This window comes from Schistocerca gregaria, chromosome 1 (genome assembly GCF_023897955.1).
Source record: "Schistocerca gregaria isolate iqSchGreg1 chromosome 1, iqSchGreg1.2, whole genome shotgun sequence".
Taxonomy (NCBI): domain Eukaryota; kingdom Metazoa; phylum Arthropoda; class Insecta; order Orthoptera; family Acrididae; genus Schistocerca; species Schistocerca gregaria.
In genome coordinates, this window is record NC_064920.1 from 145,123,191 (window position 1) to 145,138,163 (window position 14,973).

The window sequence follows — 14,973 nt, forward strand, 5'->3', positions numbered from 1 at the left end:
TTTGCAGCTCACTGCAGAACAATTCTATTGCCGCCAACGTAGTTTTCGCGTTGAGACCACAAGATAAGAGAAACTGGGGTTCTTACGGAATCATAGGCAGTCGCTTTAATCTCTCGGTCTGCTTGTGAGGAGAACAGAAAAGGAAATGAGTAGTACTGACTTGTGTAGTGTGTCTGTAGATGTAGATGTAGGTGCTAGATGCAGGTGTAGATGCCCGTGTTGCAAGAAGGCGCACGAAACGGCTACATTAGCAACAGTCTGTGCCAGAGACCAGGATACAGGGCCGTCTTCACGGCGCACTAACATACCATTATCTGTTCCACCCTTACCTAAGCCGACACTGCCTGTATCTCGCCTTCCCTAAACTCCCCCGAAATCCTACTCAATCTCTTCTTCAGCATCCGCTTACCTTCTCCGTCTCGTATCCAACACCATATCAACTTCCCGCATCTCCCTCTGTTCGTAGGACACCTCCGGATCCAATACATTAATTGCAAAACCCCATCTTGGTACCAAATATACCACCCATTAATCACAAATCCAGGTGGTGCAGTGGTTAGCACACTGGACTCGCATTCGGGAGGACGACGGTTCAATCCCGTCTCCGGCCACCCTGATTTAGGTTTTGCGTGATTTCCCTAAATCGCTTCAGGCAAATGCCGGGATGGTTCCTTTGAAAGGGCACAGCCGATTTCCTTCCCCATCCTTCCCTCACCCGAGCTTGCGCTTTGTCTCTAATGACCTCGTTGTCGACGCTACGTTAACTAGTCTCCTCCTCCAGGTATCCTCTGCGCCTCTACACATGTAATTCAGCCTGTATTCACCTTATTACCTCATTCACCCTCTCATGCCAGAATTTCAAATATCTCCCGGTCCCCGCCCTGAGATACAGCTCTCCTCCCAACCCTGTCACAACGCTCCACCTCACATCATCCTTCCATTTTTTCTCTCCACTCTCCTCCAGCTTGCTGACTTGTACGCACTAGTTGCGGTTCAGCACGGCCTCACAGTCATATTTATCATTCCATCTCCATCGTCGCAAGATCATTTTCATGCATCACAATTACACCATAGCAGCATTAACATTATCATCAATAATCATACTTTAAGTTAAATCGACTATAAAATTTTAAAAATCAACAGCGTTGTTCATGAGTATGATTTTCAAACAACCTTCATTCATTGTCATCCATTGTTGTGTAAAAAATCTTAAATATTGCCCAAAAATGTATTTCCTTGTGAGGTATCTTGCCTTCTTGCCGCGTCAGTGCAGGGTAATGCCTCTAGCTTTCACGATTATCTCCATCGATTTCGTGAGGAGTAACTGACTGTCTAAACAGCTGCTGTGGTGGCCTTATTTAACTCATAAACTGCTTATGATTGGCGGTAATTACCTAATGCGTAGATGATGCCAACCTCTGCGCTGTGGGCCTCACAGCTCCTGTAGTAGCGTATACGAATATCACTTCCTTCATTTGAACAGCATGCACCCAAATATCGATTTTACTGTCGAGCCAGAGAAAGGTGGGAAGCTGCCATTTTTAGATGTTTTGGTGCAACGAAAGCGAGATGGGCGTCTCCACCACTGAATGTGCCACAAGCCGACGCACACTGATTTATATCTTAGTGGCCAGAATTTTCATCCTCCAGTCCAGAAGAGAGTACTTTAAAATTCATTGGTACACAAAGCAAGGCCGGTTTCAGACGGGGGCCACTTGGATTCCGAAACTGGTATTTTGAAGTATGTGTTCCGAAAGATCGGCTATGATTCACGTGATTTGAAGTCAGTATTTTCGAAGAAAATGAAACGCGAAAACGTTGACCATTAACGAGATGAGCTACCAATTCTGTTCCGTCCTTTCTGCGGCGGCAACATACTGGGATCCTGTAATCAAAGAGGCGGTTGAAATGAGAATGTTCGAGAAGAGCTTCAACCGTGACAGAAGAAATAATAAGTGGGGCCTGGAAGCGAATTATCGATGCAGAGAAGGGGTAGGGAACTTCTTCGCAATGTTTATGCTACTACGGAAGCGTTGGAGTGATCACCACAGATGTGACACTACTTTCGACAGCATTGCGTAATTACCGACCAATCACAAGCAGTCCGTGGATTATGTAAAACCAACACAGCAGCACTTTAGACAGTCAGTGGCAGTTGACAAGCCGATAAGTGATAATCTAAAGCTCGAGCTTTTGTCCTGAGTCCGCAGCTCGTGGTCGTACGGTAGCGTTCGTTCTCGCTTCCCACGCCCGGGTTCCCAGGTTCTATTCCCAGCGGGGTCAGGGATTTTCGCTGCCTCGCGATGACTGGGTGTTGTGTGATGTCCTTAGGTTAGTTAGGTTTAAGTAGTTCTAATTTTTAGGGGACTGATGACCATAGATGTTAAGTCCCATAGTGCTCAGAGCCATTTGACCCTTTTTTTTTTTTTTTTTTTTTTTTTTTTTTTTTTTTTTATTGTCCTGGAGTGACGCGCCAAGGCCGGCCGATGTGGCCGAGCGGTTCTAGGCGCTTCAGTCTGGAACCGCGCGACTGTTACGGTCGCAGGTTCGAATCCTGCCTCGGGCATGGATGTGTGTGATATCCTTAGTTTAGTTAGGTTTAAGTAGTTCTACGTTCTAGGGGACTGATGACCTCAGATGTTAAGTCCCATAGTGCTCAGAACCATTTGAACAATTTTGACGCGCCAAGACGTCCGATATTCTTTTATACAACAGCGCCTTCGTTAAGGGCTTCGTTGTCAAATTATCATTTATTGTGTTATGTTTTCTTTTTAATCATCTTTTCAGCTTGTGTATTCTTTGGCTGAAGGACGATTTTATTCGCTTACAGTCTGCCCCTTCGTGGGGAATCGAAATAACAATAAAGCAAAAAAGCACTAAAAGACACTTTGTATGAGGCTCTCTTTACTAATGGATATCTGTGTTTGGCATACAACGGCTTTGGTTTCTCTTATTGGTTCTCCATACCTTGTTTTAGTCACTGCCAGATACAGTTCACCTGCAAGGCCGGTATTTAAACTCACAGTGATCGCAAATCTCTTGCTCACGCTCGTGAATCCCAGGTTTTCCTTTTGTGTTGTAGTGCGCTGCTACATTGGCAATGAGGACCTCACTCACTGTGTAATAGAAACATCGAAAGGTTGGATCAACAGTTTGTAGACTTGTGAAAGCAGCAGGTAAACTTACAAGAACAACAAAAGCGGCAGCAAAATGAACTGCTAGAGCTATTTATCAAACAAAAGCCAACGCAGCCAGCAGTGCCTCCGCCCGCGGCGTTTTCTGGTTTCAGAATGCAAATTAAACCCTGGACATCCGTCTGCGTCTCTTCCTTCTCCATTGCAAGTAACATTTTGGATCCCGAATGTCAAAGTGCCTTGCTGCAAGCGGCGTTCAAAAAGTTTCACTTCGAGTGCACTGCAACGTAGCACCTGCCCGATGCGGGTGTATGAGCACTGACATTTAGGCAAGAAACTAGTGTGGCATTCGTATCTTTCCGATGGACTTGCGGTAAATACGGAAACGTGAAGTATGTGGATGTTATTACCAAATGCGTCCAAATGGGACCAATGTGCTGTTATTCTTTTCTTGGCTGCCGAAGGATAGACACCATCGGAGAACGAAGAATGTGTGTGGAGCAGCACGTGTTCAGAAAATGACAGTGTGGAATCGTGTGGCAAGTGGTGCAGCTGCTTTATGATAACCCACGTCCACATATCGCAAATGTCGTAACGCAGAAGTTGCGTCTACTCATGTAGGTAACACTTGGACATCTACCCTGAAGTCCATATATTCCTCCATGCGATTATCATGTCTTGGTCCCTTAAAAAAGAGCTTGCAGCTTTTCGTGCAAGTCTAGAAAAGTATCATTTGCCTTAGTGGGGAAAAAGTGTGCTCCACCGTCGGTAGACGCTCGGGAAAGAGAGTGTAGTGTACGACATCGATCTCGTCGAACCTATGAGCCAGTGGATGGATGCCGCCCCTTTACATAATTGCTGTTAGCCAACACAGTAAGCCGAGACTGCCACCACATCGATCTCGTCCAACCTATGAGCCAGCGGATGGATGCCGCCCCTTTACATCACTGCTGTTAACCAACACAGTAGCCGAGACTGCCACCACGCTATGACGCTAGATGTCGATGGCCGTATTGTGACGCAACATATAGCGACTACCAGAGGATAGAGTATGTATGTAGTGCTTGTATCGGCCGTAAAGCGGCTCGATCGTGATTTGGTGACCATGCCAGTGCTGTTACACCAGTATCAGTGACAGCCAGCGGAACTCCGGTCATGTTGATCATCATCTGAGCCTTGAACAACACGAACTATTAGGTCGACTTGGAGGCTATCACGCCACTGCACAAGACACAGCGGCGAGTAATGAACTACAGCCATCTACATATTTCGTTAAAAAACGAGCTGTCATTAACAGCTAAGTATAACAATGTAGATCTCCAGATAATATTTGTAGCAGTTTCTTCGGCATTGGCTAATAACATAACAACTTGATATATTTTCTTTGTATGCATAGACGAATATGTGAATCTATAGTCAACTTGTATATCAGCCAGTGACTCAAATAAGTTATATGAAGAGTTTAATAGTGTTTTGCCCCTCACTGGGGTGTGCTAAGGATTTTGTTGTGCACCTATCTTTAAAAGGACTGCAGTCCCGTTTTTGTCGCATCCACCAGATACCATCCGCCACGGGTGACGTAGTTAATACGGAGCTTAAATATTTCTAAGGCCTCAGGGTCTTACCGCTCAGTTCCGCTAGTCGGACAGACGACCTCAGTTATCAAGAAACCAAATGGTTATCTACGTTTTCTCGCTGATTTTAAGGCAGTTTTTAACGCCCAGTCTTAGATGTCTATCCCACTCCATGTCCACAAGAACTGTTGGCTACATTAGTAGGGAATCAATTCTTTTCTAAAAATTGACTTAGCGGACGTTTATATACATCTGTATTTACTTCTATACACCACAAGCGACCTTACAGTGTGTGGCCGAAGGCACTTTGTCTAACAGTATCACTTCCCGCTTTCCCTGCTACGGTCGCTTGGAAGAACAATTGCTGGTAAGGCTCCGCAAGGCCTTGGATTTCTCTAAATTTATTTTGATGATCTTTTAGCGAGGCATACGTAGGAGGAAGCAATGTGCTGGTGTAGTATTCTAGGAACGTACACAGCCTGTACCTGGTGTAAATATGTAAGTTCACTCTTGAATGTTGGACATAAAGGCACCGTTAGCTTTGGTGTTGGATCTCAGTAGATGTGGATAATGGATGCCCTGTTGCTAAAGATGATGATGTGTGGAGGGGTATGAGATTTGCCGTACTCTATCGTCAGACGCTCAATGCACTACAGCTTGTTACATACATGGTTCCACCCCATCTCGATTTCCATAAAGGTTTCATTTACTATTTGGTGCTGTACCTACATTTACACGTTTCAGCCCACATGCTATTAACATGAATACATATGTACTGATGAAAAGAAACATTCTGAAATGAACTAGTAATTTGGTCTAGATGGGCTTCATATTTGTACTGATGGGTGAACAGCAAGTGTGGCAAGGGTTGTCGATGGTGGTGGGGTAGTGCTTGAATTGTTTAATCATTAAGCGTGTCGAAAGTTGTTGAAAAACGATGAAACATTCTGGCTCCAAAACTGTGGCAACTGGGTAATCCCCTAACGTCATATGATCTTTGACTGTACTAGGGCAGCTGGGCAGAATACGACCTTGGACTGTGCTCGCACAATTGCCTAAAAGCAAAAGTTTGAGTGGGAATCTGGTGCCATTACTGCATCGCGCTCATTCGCCCATTAACATACTATTATTCCTTACTGGTAGCTCCATAGTAGCAATTCACTAGCCTCTCCTGCAGTGCATAACCAAGAGGCAGCCCTCTACTCTACTTCACAAGTAATACCTACTGTGTGTGCTATACACAGTGTCTATTGTCGTCAAGAATTTCTCGGGTTACGCGCTGATCATCTTCTACCGAGAACACCCCTGTGTTTTATTACTGTCTGCTACCTGCAGCCTTGCCTCGCTTTATGGATCATCATTGTTTGACTTCGCGGTCGTCTCACTGCCTCGTGACTGTCATCTCACCACCTCCTCCACAATCTCTGAATCTGGTGCCATTACTGCATTGTTGTCGTTACCAGCCTATCACCCTTGAGACGGTGCTGTAATCCAGTCACAACGAGGACACTTTGTCACTGGCAGTCCCACTATGGACAGTCCTACCATGTATGTCATCTGTAAAAGACGTCCACTCAATCACCACTACATGGAGATTTTCCCGCAATCCACCACATCCGCATCTACAATAACTTCTGTCACCAACCCTATCCTTTCCACGACATCTTCACTGCCTTCTGCTTATCGTCACTTTCCCGTTTTTTTCCAAACCAACCAAATACCATGCTCTGCCACCCTCAGTCACAACGCCAGAAGTCCTAATACAAGTCATCCAAACGACATGTTGTTGCAATGGTTCAGACCAATAGGAAGCACCTGTGATACGTGATACTTACTGGAATTAAGGAAAACGTGGAAGGGAGGACCCGACAATATAACTTTATTTTTACAAAACATGTTTATTTAACAATATATAAACTGTGTTTTACAAATAATCGAAGCATTTAAGCATATAATTTTCTTTAAGAAAATGAACAAATTAAAAAATTCTTTTACCTTAAGCCTAAAGTTGAATAAGCTTTTAGTCTTCGCAGAAGAAATCTGAATTGCTGTGTTGCAAAACAGGAAACAACATGACAATTATTACAAGACGGCCTGAAGTCATGGACTATGCTGCTGGTCCCGGCGGAGGTTCGAGTCCTCAGTCGGGCATGGGTGTTTGTGTTTGTCTTTAGGATAATTTAGATTAAGTACTGTGTAAGTTTAGGGACGGATGACTTTGCAGGCCGGGGTGGCCGAGCGGTTCTAGGTGCTTCAGTCTGGAACCGCGCTAACGCTACGGTCGCAGGTTCGAATGGTGCCTCGGACATGGATGTGTTGTAAGTAGGCTGTTTAGGTTTTCTTATTGGTAACGCCACGTAGCGCTCTGTATGAAAATCACTGGCTGTGCTGTGTGCAGTCTGTGGCTGGTTTGCATTGTTGTCTGCCATTGCAGTGTTGGGCAGCGGCAGCTGGATGCTAACAACGCGTAGCGTTGCACAGTTGGAGGTGAGCCGCCAGCGGTGGTGGATGTGGCGAGAGAAATGGCGGAGTTTGGAAACTTGTAAGACTGGATGTCATGAACTGCTATGTATATTATGACTTTTCAACACTATTAAGGTAAATACATTGTTTGTTCTCTATCAAAATCTTTCATTTGCTAACTATGCCTATCAGTAGTTAGTGCCTTCAGTAGTTTGGATCTTTTATTTAGCTGGCAGTAGTGGCGCTCGCTGAATTGCAGTAGTTCGAGTAACGAAGATTTTTGTGAGGTAAGTGATTTGTGAAACGTATAGGTTAATGTTAGTCAGGGCCATTCTTTTGTAGGGACTATTGAAATTCAGATTGCGTTGCGCTAAAAAGTATTGTGTGTCAGCTTAAATACAGTCATGTATAATTTTTCTAAGGGGATGTTTCAGTGTGTGATGTCCTTAGGTTAGTTAGGTTAAAGTAGTTCTAAGTTCTAGGGGACTGATGACCTCAGAAGTTAAGTCCCATAGTGCTCAGAGCCACTGATGATCGTAGCATAAGATGTCACACACATTTTGAACAAGACGGTCGGACCTACAGCCCGCCCGTTATCGGGTGAAGCAGCGGTGTTTACTACCACGTTGGACGCAGTCTGTCTTATTAAATGGCCTTTCGCAACACATGAAAACTATATAAGCACCATCGATAACAGGAGTGATTCGATACTCAAAACAAATGACTTAACTTTATTTTGAAAGCTGTATGTCGAAAGGTTCGGGGTTAAGATGCGCAACTGTGCTTAAGGGTTAAACAGATTAGCAAACAATATGACAATGATAAGGCTTACTTCAAAGCAACCAACCTCTTAACTTCAAGGTGCGACTGGATCCTAACCTGTCCCTTCTGACAATTGACTATAGCCCTGGTGACAGTTGGCTGTTAATATTTTCAAGATTAAAGTGATTGTCAGTTATTAAGACCGCTCTGAAGGAACGTCTTAAGACATCACTTGTGAACACTTATTACAATGGAACTCACTTGACGGAACCATAAGATCCAGCTCAGATACACCAATAATGACACGGTCTTTCAACCACGGAAATGAACGACTTAGTACAACAGTTCAGATTATAACTAATGAGTGAGAAATGCCATTACAATCAAAGAACTGAACCGGTTAACAGCTAAATCTAACAACAAGGTCCTTCATTTGTTTAACGGCAACCTGTGCCGTAGTGTAATGTTTCTGGCTGCATTTACAACCAAGAACTGATTAATTAGAACATTAACGATCGGGTACCTACCAGAAAGGAAAGGCAATATAATAATAATGGGACAAATTTTTAAACGCCAACTAGTGTCTTAGAACAACACTACTGCCTATGTTTACGACCAAAGAGCCGACCAAGTAAAACCCTGAGGGCCGGGTACAAACCAAAATACAATAAGGAGGGCAGGTAGACAAAGAAACAAATCACCACGAGGATTTCAGAATGTTACTCTTCTTCATCAGCAAGCAGTTCCATGGATCCATGGCGCGTTGCAGCGGCTAATGAGTGGTGCCAATTAAACCCAGGTAGAAGAGGGCAGCGAGGCAAGTAGCGGTCGTCCGAAACGAATGTAGCCGACCAACCGACGGAATGTCGGGCTGCTGCTTGGTGTTGACGCGGACCCAGGTGAAGTGCTCCGCCGCCTTCGCTCTGCTTCGGCCGCTCGGCCTTCGTGACCACCTCTGTCGTGACGCTACCGCCGATCCCCAAACTTGGTGCGTCCCTCTCGGCCTAGCGAACCCCATATATATGGTGGTCCATTGATCGTAACCGGGCCAAATATCTCACGGAATAAGCGTCAAACGAAAAAACTACAAAGAACGAAACTTGTCTATCTTGAAGGGGGAACCAGATGGCGCTATAGTTGGCCCGCTAGATGGCTCTGCCATAGATCAAACGGATATCAACTGCGGTTCTTTTAAAAATAGGAACCCTCATTTTTTATTAAATATTCGTGTAGTACGTAAAGAAACATGAATGTTTTAGTTGGACCACTTTTTTCGCTTTGTGATAGATGGCGCCGTAATAGTCACAAACATATGGCTCACAGTTTTAGGCGAACAGTTGGTAACAGGTAGATTTTTTAAATTAAAATACAGAACGTAGGTACGTTTGAACATTTTATTTTGGTTGTTCAAATGTGGTGCATGTACCTTTGAGAACTTACAACTTCTGAGAGCCCATGCTATTACAGCGTGATTACCTGCAAATACCACATCAATTCAATAAATACTCAAAATGATGTCCCTCAACCTCAATGCATTTGGTAATACGTGTAACGACATTCCTCTCAACAGCGAGTAGTTCGCCTTCCGTAATTTTCGCATATACATTGACAATGCCTGATGCATGTTGTCAGGCGTTGTCGGTGGATCACGATAGCAAATATCCTTCGACTTTCCCCACAGAAAGAAATCCGGGGACGTCAGATCCGGTGAACGTGCGGGCCATGGTATGGTGCTTCGACGACCAATCCACCTGTCATGAAATATGCCATTCAATACCGCTTCAACCGCACGCGAGCTATGTGCCAGACATCCACCACGTCGTAAGTACATCGCCATTCTGTCATACAATGAAACATCTTGTAAAATCGATATAACATTACGTAGGAAATCAGCATACAGCACACCATTTAGATTGCCATCGGTAAAATGGGGGCCAATTATCCTTCCTCCCATTATGACGCACCATACATTAGCCCGCCAAGATCGCTGATGTTCCACTTGTCGCAGCCATCGTGGATTTTCCGTTGCCCAGTAGTGCATATTATGCCGGTTTACGTTGCCGCTGTTAGTGAATAACGCTTCGTCGCTAAATAGAACACGTGCAAAAAATCTGTAACCGTCCCGTAATTTCTCTTCTGTCTAGTGGCAGAACGGTACACGACGCTCAAAGTCGTCGCCATGCAATTTCTGGTGCATAGAAATATGGTACGGGTGCTATCGATGTTGATGTAGCATTCTTAACACCGACGTTTTTGAGATTCCCGATTCTCGTGCAGTTTGTCTGCTACTGATATGCAGATTAGCCGCGACAGCACCTAAAATACCTACTTGGGCATCATCATTTGTTGCAGGTCGTGGTTGACGTTTCACATGCGGCTGAACACTTCCTGTTTCCTTAAATAACGTAACTATCCGGCGAACGGTCCGGACACTTGGATGGTGTCGTCCAGGATACCGAGTAGCATACATAGCATACGCCCGTTGGGCATTTTAATCACAATATCCATACATCAACACGATATCCTACTTTTCCGCAATTGGTAAACGGTCCATTTTAACACGGGTAACGTAGCACGAAGCAAATACCGTCCGCACTGGCGTATTGTTACGTGATACCACGTACTTATACGTTTGTGACTATTACAGCGCCAACTATCACAAAGCGAAAAAAGTGATCCAACTAAAACATTCATATTTTTTACGTACTACACGAATATGTAATAAAAATGGGGGTTCCTGTTTAAAAAACCGCAGTTGATATCAGTTTGATCTATGGCAGCGCCATCTAGTGGCCCAACCGTAGCGCCATCTGGCTTCCCCCTTCAAGCTTGACGAGTTTCGTTCTTTGTAGTTTTTTCCTTTGATGCTTATTTCGTGAGATATTTGGACCTGTCACTATCAATGGACCACCCTGTATATATCGGTGAAGCAAAAATCTTCTAAAGACACAGGCCATAGATACCAACTCTTCCTCATAGATATTGGCAGGCAATGGGGCCGCAAGAGGGATAGTCCATACTACACCCGAGCCAGTGGCGCCAGACAGAACGCCTACTAACTCAAAGGCTCAATCTCCCCCTCTCAAACCTGAACAAGCTTTCCCCGGGACTAAGAACCCCTCACTCCGCTGGAATGTTTGATCTGTCTGAGATGAACCCTTATGAGCTTCCCCTTTCCTGGGTCCTTGACCAATAGACTGACCGAGCTTAAAATTTAGTCAATGGAATATGGACTGAAAGAACGCAGGGCAAGTTTCCCTAAGCGATTATCCTTAGAGGTCTGTTTCTTGCTTCGATTATGGCGACAGACCCGACGATTGTGAGCCTTCCTAATATTTTCCCGAGCTCGCCTCCATTTCTCCCTAAGAATCTCCAGAATAGTTGGAGGAAAAGATCGTTTATCCCCAATAAATTGGAGAGAGGGGAATTCATGGAATGTGCGAGTGCCTGGGATGGCCTGGGATGCTTCATGCCGCACAGAGTTAAACGCCAACGAGGTCAAGGTGGTATCCCACGTCTTGGGGGATTTATGGTGGAAAATAATCTACGTTGCCTTCTAGTTCCTGTTAATTCTTTCGGCGAAGGAACCCTGAGGGTAATAAGATGTGGTGGCAACATGTTTTATCCCATTGCCAAAACAGCATAGCCTGAACGACCTTGCCAGAAAGCCAGGATCGTTATCCGTATAAAATGCCCAAGCACTTCACTCGCTGCTCTACGTCTCAGCGACACTGCGAGCAGCAACACGAACTCAAGTCACTGGACAATCGCGATATTTAACAATGGTGGAGGTTTCACGACTCGGATCAAAATCCACACAACTTAAGGCTTGTCGGATCTGGTTGACGACTAGGTTGTGTACCCTCGCGACCACAGCCATTCCATCCGGCAGTGCATGCGTGCTGCCAGCGGTCCTGGCGTGTCCCGCACCGCACTCGTGGGTCCTCTGGAGTCCTCGACCGAAATACTCACACGACGATACAGTGTGGCCTCCAGCAGAGGATGGAAACCTAAAACAGCACCAACGCGAGCCGCAGCACGGCTCAGTGGTGCCGAATAAAAGAGAAATTCTGCATGACCTGCTGAAGTGTCGGAACATTGATGCTGCCGATGACCTCCCAAATGTGTGTTTCCAGTTCAGCAAATGGTTTTGAGGTCATTGCTGTTCATCTTGTCTTTAATATAGCACCACAAAAAGAAGTCGCATGTGTTCGGATCCAGAGAATATGGCGGCCAATCGAAGCCCATGCCAGTGGCCTCTGGGTACCCCACAGCCAAAATGCGTTCCCCAAGGAAAAAGCATGCGAAGTTCAGAAGAACGCGAAATCCTGAAGATGGGCTAAAATTTACAGACGCGCGAAATTTGGCACGTACTTCGATGCGAGATGCCTTCAATAGGTTCCACAACGAAACATTGTCTCGAAATTTGGTAGAAAATCCGAAGAAATTCTGGTCGTATGTAAAGTACACAAGCGGCAAGACGCAGTCAATACCTTCGCTGCGCAGTGCCGATGGTACTGTTATCGACGACTGTGCCGCTAAAGCGGAGTTATTGAACGCAGTTTTCCGAAATTCCTTCACCAGGGAAGACGAATGGAATATTCCAGAATTTGAAACACGAACATCTGCTAGCATGAGTTTCTTAGAAGTAGATACCTTAGGGGTTGCGAAGCAACTCAAATCGCTTGATACGGGCAAGTCTTCAGGTCCAGATTGTATACCGATTAGGTTCCTTTCAGATTACGCTGATACTATAGCTCCCTACTTAGCACTCATATACAACCGCTCGCTCACCGATAGATCTGTACCTACAGATTGGAAAATTGCGCAGGTCGCACCAGTGTTCAAGAAGGGTAGTAGGAGTAATCCATCGAAGTACAGACCTATATCATTGACGTCGGTTTGCAGTAGGGTTTTGGAGCATATACTGTATTCAAACATTATGAATCACCTCGAAGAGAACGATCTATTGACACGTAATCAGCATGGCTTCAGAAAACATCGCTCTTGTGCAACGCAGCTAGTTCTTTATTCGCACGAAGTAATGGCCGCTATCGACAGGGGATCTCAAGTTGATTCCGTATTTCTAGATTCCCGGAAAGCTTTTGACACCGTTCCTCACAAGCGACTTCTAATCAAGCTGCGGAGCTATGGGGTATCGTCTCAGTTGTGCGACTGGATTCGTGATTTCCTGTCAGGAAGGTCGCAGTTCGTAGTAATAGACGGCAAATCATCGAGTAAAACTGAAGTGATATCAGGTGTTCCCCAGGGAAGCGTCCTGGGACCTCTACTGTTCCTGATCTATATAAATGACCTGGGTGACAATCTGAGCAGTTCTCTTAGGTTGTTCGCAGATGATGCTGTAATTTACCGTCTAGTAAGGTCATCCGAAGACCAGTATCAGCTGCAAAGCGATTTAGAAAAGATTGCTGTGTGGTGTGTCAGGTGGCAGTTGACGCTAAATAACGAAAAGTGTGAGATGATCCACATGAGTTCCAAAAGAAATCCGTTGGAATTCGATTACTCGATAAATAGTACAATTCTCAAGGCTGTCAATTCAACTAAGTACCTGGGTGTTAAAATTACGAACAACTTCAGTTGGAAAGACCACATAGATAATATTGTCGGGAAGGCGAGCCAAAGGTTGCGTTTCATTGGCAGGACACTTAGAAGATGCATCAAGTCCACTAAAGAGACAGCTTACACTACACTCGTTCGTCCTCTGTTAGAATATTGCTGCGCGGTGTGGGATCCTTACCAGGTGGGATTGACGGAGGACATCGAGAGGGTGCAAAGAAGGGCAGCTCGTTTTGTATTATCGCGTTATAGAGGAGAGAGCGTGGCAGATATGATACACGAGTTGGGATGGAAGTCATTACAGCATAGACGTTTTTCGTCGCGGCGAGAGCTTTTTACGAAATTTCAGTCACCAACTTTCTCTTCCGAATGCGAAAATATTTTGTTGAGCCCAACCTACATAGGTACGAATGATCATCAAAATAAAATAAGAGAAATCAGAGCTCGAACAGAAAGGTTTAGGTGTTCGTTTTTCCCGCTCGCTGTTCGGGAGTGGAATAGTAGATAGATAGTATGATTGTGGTTCGATGAACCCTCTGCCAAGCACTTAAATGTGAATTGCAGAGTAGTCATGTAGATGTAGAAGGTGCTCTTCCAGGACTCTGCTGCTTCGATGGGGTCGAGCTCCGTCTTGCGTGAACCATCTCTTGTGTAAGTTGGGGTCACTTTGGACAATGGGGATGAAATCATCTTCCAAAACCTTCACGTACCGTTCGGTAGTCACCGTGCCTTCAAGAAATGTCGTACCGATTATTCCGTGACTGGAAATTGTACACTTCACGGCCATCCGTTGAGGCTGAAGAGACTTCCCGATCGAGAAATACGTATTCTCGGTCCCCCAAATGCACCAATTTTGCTTATTGACGAACCCATCCAAATAAAATTGGGCTTCGTAGCTAAACCAAACCACACATGGGCACACTAATTCCCAGTATGCCCCGCGGCCAACCGTGCAGTTTGAACGCCCTAACGCAAACCTCTCAGAAGTTATGACGATTTTAATTGTCACCCTGTACGTTTATGTTGCACTTTTGATTTTACTTTCTGCCCTTCTGGACGCCCTGTAACAGCTAGGCCAATATCCTTAGCTCGTTAACTGAATCCTAGTAGATCCTTCTCTGCAGCAGTTACGAATCACAAGTAAAAATTTTATGTTGAAGTGGAACTCTAACTGGGTCCAACGCACTTTCGTCACTGGAGCAACGTACGAGGGGCGATGTATAAGTAATGCAACACTTTTATTTATGAAATAGGGTTGGTTTTATTCTGGATTCCAAAACATCATATTATTTCCCACTCTTTTGGCTGTAGAACCCTATTTACGCCACGTTACTGGTAGGGCCAGTACATCAGCCTGGTACCGCTCTGCTGGTCGATGTTGGAGCGAACGTCTTGCTGCATCAGTAACTTCCGAATCATCCACGTACTGCTTCCCGCAGAGTGCTTGGGCCAAGCCGGAAGGT

The 14,973-nt window shown here is 45.1% G+C and overlaps 1 non-coding gene across 1 annotated transcript; it reads left to right on the plus strand.

The window, feature by feature from the left end:
- Positions 1-538: 538 nt before the first annotated feature.
- Positions 539-611, plus strand: Trnaa-cgc (transfer RNA alanine (anticodon CGC)). Its single transcript has one exon. It is a non-coding gene; the product is annotated as a tRNA-Ala (tRNA).
- Positions 612-14,973: the final 14,362 nt, after the last annotated feature.